The 12,436-nt window shown below is 42.0% G+C and overlaps 2 non-coding genes across 2 annotated transcripts; both read left to right on the top strand.

Moving 5' to 3' along the window:
* The first annotated feature begins 477 nt into the window (after nt 1–477).
* On the top strand, nt 478–552 carry Trnas-cga (transfer RNA serine (anticodon CGA)). Its single transcript has one exon. It is a non-coding gene; the product is annotated as a tRNA-Ser (tRNA).
* A 226-nt stretch (nt 553–778) lies between these two features.
* Trnas-cga (transfer RNA serine (anticodon CGA)) lies at nt 779–853 on the top strand. Its single transcript has one exon. It is a non-coding gene; the product is annotated as a tRNA-Ser (tRNA).
* Nucleotides 854–12,436: the final 11,583 nt, after the last annotated feature.

The following is a 12,436-nucleotide window of genomic DNA, read 5'->3' as shown; positions in this document are numbered from 1 at the left end:
GTGAAAATCTCATTCTGGAAACATCCCCCAGGCTGTGGCTAAGCCATGTCTCCGCAATATCCATTCTTTCAGGAGTGCTAGTTCTGCAAGTTTCGCAGGAGAGCTTCTGTAAAGTTTGGAAGGTAGGAGACGAGGTACTGGCAGAAGTAAAGCTGTGAGTACCGGACGTGAGTCGTGCTTCGGTAGCTCATTTGGTAGAGCACTTGCCCGCGAAAGGCAAAGGTCCCGAGTTCGAGTCTCGGTCGGGCACACAGTTTTAATCTGCCAGGAAGTTTCATATCAGCGCACACTCCGCTGCAGAGTGAAAATCTCATTCTGGAAACATCCCCCAGGCTGTGGCTAAGCCATGTCTCCGCAATATCCATTCTTTCAGGAGTGCTAGTTCTGCAAGTTTCGCAGGAGAGCTTCTGTAAAGTTTGGAAGGTAGGAGACGAGGTACTGGCAGAAGTAAAGCTGTGAGTACCGGACGTGAGTCGTGCCTCGGTAGCTCAGTTGGTAGAGCACTTGCCCGCGAAAGGCAAAGGTCCCGAGTTCGAGTCTCGGTCGGGCACACAGTTTTAATCTGCCAGGAAGTTTCATATCAGCGCACACTCCGCTGCAGAGTGAAAATCTCATTCTGGAAACATCCCCCAGGCTGTGGCTAAGCCATGTCTCCGCAATATCCATTCTTTCAGGAGTGCTAGTTCTGCAAGTTTCGCAGGAGAGCTTCTGTAAAGCTTGGAAGGTAGGAGACGAGGTACTGGCAGAAGTAAAGCTGTGAGTACCGGACGTGAGTCGTGCCTCGGTAGCTCAGTTGGTAGAGCACTTGCCCGCGAAAGGCAAAGGTCCCGAGTTCGAGTCTCGGTCGGGCACACAGTTTTAATCTGCCAGGAAGTTTCATATCAGCGCACACACCGCTGCAGAGTGAAAATCTCATTCTGGAAACATCCCCCAGGCTGTGGCTAAGCCATGTCTCCGCAATATCCATTCTTTCAGGAGTGCTAGTTCTGCAAGTTTCGCAGGAGAGCTTCTGTAAAGTTTGGAAGGTAGGAGACGAGGTACTGGCAGAAGTAAAGCTGTGAGTACCGGACGTGAGTCGTGCTTCGGTAGCTCAGTTGGTAGAGCACTTGCCCGCGAAAGGCAAAGGTCCCGAGTTCGAGTCTCGGTCGGGCACACAGTTTTAATCTGCCAGGAAGTTTCATATCAGCGCACACTCCACTGCAGAGTGAAAATCTCATTCTGGTCCTGGGAAGAGTTTGTCCAACCACTCAGCACTGATGCAGGCAAAATGAGGTGGTGCTCTGTCTTGGTGATAAAGGATATCCACAACATTGTCCCATTGTGATATCAGTGGTCACATATTCATTCAGCATCTGGCGGTACTGGTCGCTGTTCATGGTGGAACAATGAGACAATCTGCGGTCATAACACACCAAACTGTCCATTTTGGTCGACTTTGGGCCTTTTTAAATTGCCATTCCTTGATTTGTTTTTGCCCAATAATGGCAATTACGTCGACTGACGAGTCCCCCGAAGTCAAACACAGCCTCATCGCTCAAAATGATGTTATTGAACGCAGGCGGCCAATCATTATGCCATGAAACCATAATTTCCCCACAGTCCATGTCTGTCACAATCGTCCAACAATAGCTCCTGAACAAAATGGGGTTTCCAGGGTTTCAAGATAAGGTTCTTCTTTAACACAATACATACACTGCGTGCCTAATGATTCCAATTTCACAAGCTGCCTGGTATATTGATTTACTGGACTGTGCATGAAGATGTCATTGCTGCTACATTTTCTGGAGATTGCACCACTGAAGGTCGTCCTCCTCGTGGTTTATCCATAACTGGCCCAGCTATCATTAAATCGGTGTGACAATTTGTAATTTTTTTAATATCAAGTATGGCATGAGCGCCATGAATACCCCGCCACCATTGCTGAACAAGGGCTACCGATCACCTACACTGCAAACAGTGAAGCGACCTGGGCGCACTCTCGTAAAGTCAGCTTTCCTGCCATCTCATCTGTCACCATAAGAAGATGCTAAGGCTGGTCCAAGTATTCTCAGGGATCCTGAAACAAAACACAATAATGTTCATTAATAGATATCAACAGTCACAAAACTTATGGACATTTAAAACTAGGGAGCGACTTCTCACCCACCTTATTTATGGAACAATTGGAGGAGGAAGACCTAGATTCAGCTCAATGGAAACCTACCTGTTTCTTCTGGTATGTCGACGACACCTTCGTCATATGGCCACATGAAGGACACAAGCCGAATAATTTCCTCAGAGACATCTCAATTCCATATTTCAGAATATCAGTTTTACCATGGAATTCAAAGTGGATGGATTACTCCCTTCTAGATGTTCTGGTAAAAAGAAGAGTAGGCAGTCCATTGGGTCACAGCGTGTATCATTGGAAGGTGCACACTGATAAACACCTACATGCTATCAGCTGTCACCGACAGCTGCAGACAAATGGCGTGCTCAAAACATTGGTACACAGGCCTCGCACTCTCTCCAACATAAAGAGTCTCAACCATGATTTTGAACACCTGAAGATGATGTTCCAGGAAAACAACTACACAGAATGGCAGGTTTGGAGAGCTCTACGTCCTACACTGACTGTGCAGCTGGTGGAAGCGCAAGAGGAACCTCGGGAGGATGCAGCCATTGTAATTATTCCATTTTGGAGCATTATCCAGCAAAAGTCAAAACTGTCGTCTGCACACCAGCTGAATCGCAGGCACTCCTTGGTAGAGTCAAGCGTGTCCTCAGAGTACAGATATCCGCAGTCTATCATAATCCCTGCCAATGTGGCATGACTAACATAACTCAAACTGTGCATACTGTCGAAGACCATAGCCGAGAACACCAGCGTCACACCAGACTGCAGCAGCCTACATCTACATACATAGTCTGCAAGCCGCCATATGGCGCATAAAGGAGGCTACCATGTATCAAAATTAGTCTTTTCCCTTCCTGTTCCACTCGCAAATGGAGTGAGGGAAAAACGATTGTCTAAAAGCGTCTGTACGAACCTTAATTTGTCGCATCTTACCTTCGTGGTCCTTATATGAAACGCGTGTTGGTGGCAATAGAATCATTTTGCAGTTGCCTCAAATGCTGATTCTCTATATTACTGTAATAGTGCCTTGTGAAAAGAGCGTTGCTTTCCCTCTAGGATTCCCATATGAGTTCGTGAAGCATCTCTGTAATACTTGAGTATGGACAGAACCAACCATTAACAAATATAGCCAAACGCCTCAGAATTGCTTCGATGACTACTTTTAATCCGAACTGATGGGGATTCCAAACGGTACTCAAGAATGGGTCGCACTAGCATTCTACATGCTGTCTCCTTTGTGGACAGCTACACTCTCCCATAACTCTCCCAATAACACACAGTCGAGCACTCACCTTCCCTGCAACCAACCTAACTTGCTCATTTCATTTAATACCACTTTGGAACGTTACGGCTAGATATTTAATCAATGTGACTGTGTCAAGTAACACACTACTAATGCTTTATTGGAAGTTTATGGGATTGTTTTTCCTACTCATCTGCATTTACTTAACGTTTTCTGCGTTTAGAGCAAGCTGCCGTTTGTCACACCGATTAGAAATCTTGTCTAAGTAAACTTTTATATTCCTACAGTCACTCAATGATGATACCTTCCCATACACCACAGCATCATCAGCAAACAGCTGTAAATTGCTGCTCACCCTGTCTGTCAGATCATTTATGTATACAGAGAATAAGAGCTGTCCTATCACACTTCCCTGGGGCACTCCTGACGATACCATTGTCTCTAACAAACATTCACCATTGATGACGATGTACTGAGTTCTATTACTTAAAAAGTCTTTCAGCCATTCACATATCTGGAAACCTAAATAGTATGTTCGGACCTTCCTCAACAGTTTGCAGTGGAGAACTGTGTCAAACGTTTTCTGGAAATCTAGGAATATGGAATCTGACTGTTGCTTTCCGTCCATGGTTTGTTGGATGTCATGTGAGAAAAGTGCAAGCTGAGTTTCGCACTAATTATGCTTTTCAAATCCGTACTGATATATGGACAGAAGCTTTTCTGTATCAAGGAAATTTATTATATTTGAACTCAGAATTTGTTCAAGAATTCTGCGACAAACCGATGTTAAGGATATTGGTCTGTAATTATGCGGGACCATTCTTTCACTTTTCTTATATACAGGAGTCACCCAGTCGCTTGGGACTTCACGCTGGGAGAGAGATTTACAATAAGTGCAAACTAAGGATGGGGCCAATGTTGCAAAAATACCCTCTGTAAAACTGAATTGGACCTGGCGACTTGCTTATTTTCAAATTTTTCGCTTGGTTTTCTGCACCACACATGCCTATTTCTGTGGTCATGCAGAAGTCTGTACGGCAGTCAAACGGCGCAATGTTTGCACGATGATCCTCCTGCGTGAATGATTTCTTGTGCGCGAAATTTCAAACTTTAGCTTTCCTTTTGCTGTGTTTTATTGCCACCTCAGACTGTTCTATGAGTAACTGTAAAGCAGCCTTCGATCTGCTTAGTGATTTTATGTATGACCGGAATACTCTAGCATTCTTGGCAAAATACTTTGCTAAGGTATGACGGTGGAAGTTGTAGTTTTGCGCATTGATCTACTTACAAACACACAGATTTCTACTGAACTTTTCTATCAATGTTTATGTGTTCTTTTTTGAACCGAGTGTGCAGCAATCTCTGTTTCCTCAGCATTTCCCGAATTTTATTATTGAACCACGAAGCTGTCTTTCCATCCTTAATCCATTTACTTAGCACATATGTCTCCAGAGCACGATTTACAATCAGTATAAACTCTACCCATAATTCCTCTATGGCCGTCATAATGGAGCTCACATTACATTTTTATTTTACTTCTACTTGCTACCAATTGGACAGGAACATTCAGTAGCAATGAGGCAGGGAGAGAGTACCATGTATTGAGCTATGTAGCAGATGGTTTCAGAGCATGGGAATGCACCTGCTAGTGGTGACTAAGTTGTGCTGCAGTACTGTACAGACAGCTGGAAATTATATACTGAGTGTGGCACGAAGCAGTACAATGTTGTTAGTTGATATTCATTATCTGAACACTGTTATTCTCCTCCGGCAGTACTGTCAACATTAGTTGCACCGGTAGAAGATTAATAACAATTTCATAAAATCATTAACTAAAGTAAAAACGTAAATGATAAGAACATTTGAACTTAGACGTTACTGGTGGAAGACGAAAGGACCAACCAGAAAAGCACACTGAATAAGGAAGTCACAGACTGTTAAGCCTAATTGGGTAATGTTATCAAACCATTACATTCCGAAAGGTAAGACCAAAAATCTGTAACTCTATATCAGAGGCCTTATCAAGTAATTTAAACAACATTGCCCATAAACGTTAAACTTTAATTACCAATTCATACAAGTAATAGTAATGTCAGGTGTCTGAAGTCGCTTCAACATGCTCCAAATACGTTGACACAAGTGTCATCATCCATTGATGGTTATGGTATGGGTAGGAGGAAGAAGGAGAAGTGCGGAAACCTTGCACAACCTGTGGATTAAGATCAAGAAAGTAGGAGAGAATAGTTTACATTTTGTGTTAGAATGTATATGGTTGAAAGATAAGTTGGGTGACACGTTACTTAGATGCATAAGTGATCAGTGTATCAGCTGAGGTTCAGAATAGGAGGAAAGAGTTTTGTTCATATCATATGTAGTGTTATACTTCTATGGTCATTTGTGTGTAAGCTGGGAATTTTAGGGCTGAGTTTTCTTTTTATATGTCTGTGAGACAGTAGACATTTGTAAGGGGCAAGGAATGATGGGCGTTTCCTCTTCCCAGATTGCCACTGGTTGAAGTAAAAATAAGGGAGTCGTTACGGCAAGAGGACATAGTCAGAAGCCACCGTTGACCACTGAATCTGACCCTTAAAGCTTCGAAATGGATAATCAGGTGAGACATCCAGAAGATGTATTAATGGAGCTATGGTGGGAGAGGGAAGGAAAAGGTGCGCTGTAGGAAGTGAGCAAATATAGTAAGTTGCACTAGCCATATGAACAATAGTGAGTGCAAATGCAGTAGATAATCGAAGTAATGCCATTCACAGTACGGTGATGTGAGTGAGTTCAGTTAGATGCAGGAGACGGGCTGTTGAAAACGGTTTTTGGGACTGTAGACATCTGGGAACTGAACGGTACAATGGAAAAAGTGAACGATGCAGAAACAATGAATATGGCCACCATGAAATGACATACTACATAGTTAAACAGACTGGAACAAGGGGTATTGAACAATACATGGGTATTACGATGGTTAGCAATGGAGGTAACGCACCCACTAAAAACGTCAGTAAATACTGTAAACTGGGACCTGTAAGTTATACAGGCTCGGGAAAATATTTGGACAAGAGAACGTCAGTAACAAGATTCTTGCAGTCTTTAGCTGATAGCTTGTGGGATGCTCTGGTAGTGGTAACAGAGTTGCGGGAAGCATTCTTATATGCAGCTCGGGGCAGCTGAGTCCCTTTCTGTTGATGCCGGAGCAGTACTTGGTAGGTCTGCAGAAAATGCAGAAAGAATTGGCACTTCAATAGGAACTTGCAATTGAATCAGAAAAGACAAATGTACCATTGTATATCACATAGCAACGTTTGAGATTAGGACGGATTGAGCACAACTGTATGTAATAACTAGCGAAGCAGTTTCAAATGTCTTGTTAAACTAGAGAGCATTGGGGAAATCTGCCCAAGTAAAGACATTAGAGGTACTACCAACTGCAGAAAATATGTTGAACTGTGTGCCTATCTGCGATTCAGCATCTCCGCTATATGGTGAGTAGCAACTTTCCTTTTCATAATATCGTTACATTCCATCCTGGATTTTCCAGTGTTTGATTGTAACGGAACTCAAAAATTGTCAGAGGGAGGCGGTTACTATCCGCCCAACTTTGGTGATGCACAGGGGTATCAGCACTTTTGACATGCAATTATAATTAGGTAAAGCGGAAGGTCATGGTTGTCCCCATGATGTCCTGGAGCCACAACATTATTTCTAGCGAGTGGGTCCACACTAGGGTTACTCAGTCAACATTGCTGAAGCTGTATTTTGCAAACTGCTATGTGCAAGGCAGTCTCATGGAGGCTAAACGTTTGGAAGTGCACGAAGGTGGAATAATTATTAATGAGATGGACTGTGATGGAACAGGGCAGATCTTTCATCTGTCAGCCTCTGTTACAGGGGAAACCAAGTTGAACATTACGCAACTGGAATCCCATCAGCCAGAGAAGCCATTAGCGATCCTTCCAGCGAGAAATATGACGTACCTGAATGAAACGTTGAATTTCAACCTAGTCCTATCCTTGTACCAGCTAATAGATATACAAGAGGGACGTGTTACCTCGTAGAGCAAACTCTTCTACATCTACAGCAGTAACAATATGAATAGCAGCACACGATCAAGACCTCAAGCGTCACAGCCACAGGCACCATGTTGGTGCTGACTCTGTTTTTTGCAGCCTATCTTTCTCAAATGGGGGCAACGGCATTGCCGCAATGGATACACCGGTTCCCGTCAGATCACCGAAGTTAAGCACTGTCGGGCGTGGCCGGCACTTGGATGGGTGACAATCCGGGCCGCCATGCACTGTTGCCATTTTTCAGCGTGCACTCAGCCTCGTGATGCCAATTGAGGAGCTACTCGACCGAATAGTAGCGGCTCTGGTCAAAGAAAACCATCGTAACGACAGGGAGATCGGTGTGCTGACCACACGCCCCTCCTACCCACATCCTTATCTGAGGATGACAAGGCAGTCGGATGGTCCCGATGGGCCACTTGTGGCCTGAAGATGGAGTGCTTTTTTTCTCAAGTGGAAGGCTGCCCGTGAATGTAATTCTCCACTAGATTAGACACTGTTGAACTGGTTAACTGTTCGTGCATGAGAAGGTATGAGTGCAGCAAGAAACTGGTAAATAAATAAACGTCGTGTCCCTAGGGCCTCCCATCAGGTAGACCATTCGCCAGGTGCAAGTCTTTCGATTTGACGCAACTTCGGCGACTTGCGTGTCGATGGGGATGAAATGATGATGATGATTAGGACAACACAACACCCAGTCTCTGATCGGAGAAAATCTCCGACCCAGCCAGGAATCGAACCTGGGCCCTTGGGATTGACATTCTGTCGCGCTGCCCACTCAGCTACCGGGTGCGGACAAGAAACTGGTTATAGTAATACGAGACAAGGAACCCTGAGTGGTGTTAAAACGAGCGTTGTTGCTTGCTGTGCAAAACGCGGTAAGGGCACAATGAGTGAACATTCATGTAAACAGGTGGTTAGTGTTCTGGAGAAATTAATCATCAGACGTAGCTTAAATGAGAATGGAAGTTGTGTGTAGTAGCACAAGGGTGGATGGGTAAACCAATCGACTAAGAATTATAGAGGGAATATAGGGCTTCTGAGCTTTGTTGCTTAATGTAGGAGAAAATTGTAAATAATCTAGGTTGTAACTATATGTTGAAGTCTTCTGTTGCATACCGTTCACAAATTCACACCGGGGGTTCAGATTTTCTCCAAGAGGGGAGGTTTGTAACGCCATCGCTAAGTTTGTGAGTTACTATATGAGAAAAAGCTGCATTGCAACTGTATGTGGGACAAACAGTCAGGCACATAGGCACTGATAGGTAGTTCCACAACCGTCTGTTTTGCACACCACAAGGCAGCTGTGTCGAGCTATGCAATCTCGCAGTGACGTTGCAGAAAAGTCATGGAACTACGAACCAGCCTGCAGAGTATTTCCACACCACTGAGACACGAAGGTATTAATCTGTATGTACATTTTGGTACTAACAATTTTAGTGATCTTTTCATCTTCCTCCTCTTCAACGTCAGTGACTTTATTAATGCATGTAATAAATTTTGCACATTTGTTTCCAGATTAACTACCAGTTGTTCAAGTTGACTGCTATTGAAGTGAACAAAAATGCCACACATTTGTGTTAACAGTGCTGACACATTTTGCTATTTTTTGGAGAAGTGACATTTGCTTCACAAAAACAGCAAATAACTCCATTGATTAAAAAAGCTTACGGTTGTTTCTTTGGGTACAAAATAGGTGATCAGGATAAACCCTGGGTTCCACATGTGACCTGCAACACTTGTGCCAGCAACTGCAGGAACTGGATGCATGGGAAAGGACGTTCAGTGCCCTTTGCAGTGGCCATGATCTGGCGTGAGTCAACTAACCACGTCAGTGACTGATACTTTTGTATGGTTCCTATCAAGAAGGGAACGTCTAAGAAGAAGAAGTGGACAATGATCTGTCCTAACATTCCATCTGCCATATATCCAGTTCTACATGAGAAAGGATTGCCAATACCTGAACCACCGGCAGAGTACGAGATTACTTCTGAATGTCCTGAACCATGTACATCACAACATCTAGAGTTTCTTCCAAATACATCATCAACTGATGATCTACAAAAATTGTCTCATTAGATATTTTGGAGCTCTCTAAAGCTAAGGCTGAGATTTTAGCACCAAGATTGCAGCATCACAATTGTCTGGAAACCAATGTAAATGTTTCATTCCACCACAGAAGAGAGCAACAATTTTTTTTAATCATGCAAGATAGTATTGTGGCATGTGTGGATATAAATGTCTAATGAATTACAGCCCTGATGAGTGGAGACTCGTTATTGATTCATCAATGTTGAACTTACAAACAGTGCTTTTACATATTGGTAATAAGCTTCCTTTTATTCCAGTTTGGCATAGTGTGCATATGAAAGTATTATACCAGAAAATGAAAATTTTACTAGAAGCCATCAAGTATAATGACTCTCAGTTGCACTGCTATTAGGCATGCAGTAAGGGTATAGTAAATATTGCTGATTTCTCTGTGAATTGGGTAGCCGAGCTCGAGATTCTCATTACAGTAAACATGAATATCCCACCAGAAAATCTCTTCAACTAGGCATAAAGAAAATTAAGAGTGAATCTCTAATAGACCCTAATAAAGATTCTGCTCTCTTCCTTGCACATCAAGTTGGGTCTCATGAATAACTTTGTTAAGGGAGTGAACAAAGACGATGACGCATTTAAGTACTTAAGGCAAAAATTCCCTTACATAAGTGATGCCAAAGTAAATGAGGGCGTCCTTGTAAGCACACAGATTCGAGAGCTTTTTGAGACAATACTTTTAATGGAATCATACAAAGTGATGAGAAGCAGGCATGAGAATATTTTAAGACAGTCTGTTTATAGTTCTTAGGGAACAAACGAGTAATAAATTACAAGGAGATTGTAGATAACATGTTGTCACCTACTGAAAAACTTGGTAGCAACGTGTCATTGAAAATGCATTTCTTACGTACTCATCTTGACTACTTCCCCAATGATTGTAGTGCTGTAAGTGATGAACATGGGAATCGATTTCATCGAGATGTTGCCACTTTTGAGAAGAGGTATGCCGGAAAGTGGAGCCCTACTATTTTAGCAGATTACTGCTGGACTGTCATAATGGATGTTCCCAAGTATGTGTATAAATGTCAAGCCAAGCGAAAACGATCATCTTCTGAATTTAGCTCTGAACAAAATAAATAATTGTATATACTGTACATATGGACATTTAACATTTGTAATCCTTTATATACATTTGTGACCAGTTAATTTATATATTTTCTTTTGTATTTTATATGGTTCTGGTACAAAGTCGCTTAGAAAGTATTTTTCTTCATGCTACATTATCTTTATTTTTTCTTAATATTTTACTTTTGTACTTACAGAATGGCACTGAAATTTATCAATGCATAACACATAACATAATTCAAGTAATTATTCACTTAAAATTTTTTATGCTGAATCTTGAAACATGAATACATATTTAGTTAGTGAGTTATTTATACAAAAATGTAGATTACTTTTTAAAAAAACTAAAGCTAAAAAGATGATGAATTTGTACCATTTTATAATGAAATAAACATAATTAACTCAAAATCATGCAATGTACAGACTTTCACTTAAAATTTGTTGTTCAGTGTAATCAGAATGTTGATTCCATTTTAATGTATTATCCTTTTGTATTCCAAAAATATTAGATGTGCAGTTTCATTTATTTTCTGACCATTGATATCAATTTCAAGAGCCTTTAGCTTGCTGTTTTCTCTCTGAAGCCGCATTAAATTTGTTTTTGAGATTCTTAATGGTAGACTATTTACTGAAAATCATCTGTTTATTTGTTGTGTTACTGTTTCAGTTGTAATCTGCATTGAGGATTTCGTGCCCTGAATCGATGCACTTGTGTTATCAGCAAGCATTTCTATGTTTGCATTGTTGTTTACTGGTAGGTCATTAATGTACGCAAAGAAGATTAGTGGTCAAGGATCAGGCATTGGAGTTTGACTATTAGAAACTGCATGTATCAATACAACAGAACAAAAGTACACATAAACTCCCTCAAAAATTAACATTACTTTATTGATCACAGCCACAGAAGACCGAGAGAAATACAAGCTTGTTTGATCATTCCGAGCTTGCAGTTCCAAATCATTGAACGTACTGAGAACAAAGCATCAGTGTTATCTCTTAACTATGCACCAGCTCCACTACATGTACAGTAGATATAAAAAGCATTAGATATAAAAAGCATAATCAAATAATAACAAAACCAAAACATATACATACAAAACACAGTGCCCTTATATCTCACTCTAAATGTTTCACAGTGTGGTGTTTGTAAACACATGGACATGGCATGCATGCTTCAACACTAAGTAACTGCACAATGTCGCCACATCAGCCCCCATGGAGAAAGTAGAAAATTATCCAAATAGTGGGCAGGAAAGTGGATGCAATGACTGGATCTTGAGGTATGTATTGTCAGCTCTGCTAATGTAATTTGTGCCATTGGCTGGAAAGGCAGTGGTGAGGTGATTGTTGGGTGAGGCTGTAGTCTTGGGAGCTTCGACTTTGTTGCTTCTTGGAAGACATAAACTGGTTTAACCCTTTCTATAGCAACAATGGTCGCCATTCCATTTCTGAAATGTCAAGTGTATTGTCTCCCCTTTTGACTACATTGTAGGGTCCTGAGTATGGCGGCTGGAATGACTGTTTGACTTCTTTCAGGCATAACATGACATGTGAACAGGTTTTCAAATCTTGATGGACGAAGGTGGTAGCTGTATCATGTCTGTGAGTCTGGTGTGGATGGATTCGCGCCATGTGCTCTTGCAGTCAGCATAAGTAATCTGGCTGATATTCTCTTGGTTGTGATGGAGTGTTTGTTTCCACGAATTCTCCTGGGAGCCTCAACGTCTCACTGTGCACCAGTTTCGCCTAAGAAGGGTCTAGATACGATTTGAAAGTGTTTCTGAGGCCGAGTGGTTTCGTGGAAAGGACCCTGGTTCACTCAGCATCATAACACAT

Source organism: Schistocerca nitens, chromosome 1 (assembly GCF_023898315.1).
Source record: "Schistocerca nitens isolate TAMUIC-IGC-003100 chromosome 1, iqSchNite1.1, whole genome shotgun sequence".
Classification (NCBI taxonomy): Eukaryota; Metazoa; Arthropoda; class Insecta; order Orthoptera; family Acrididae; genus Schistocerca; species Schistocerca nitens.
Note: the sequence above shows the minus strand (reverse complement) of the source record. Positions and strands in the feature narration are given on the sequence as shown.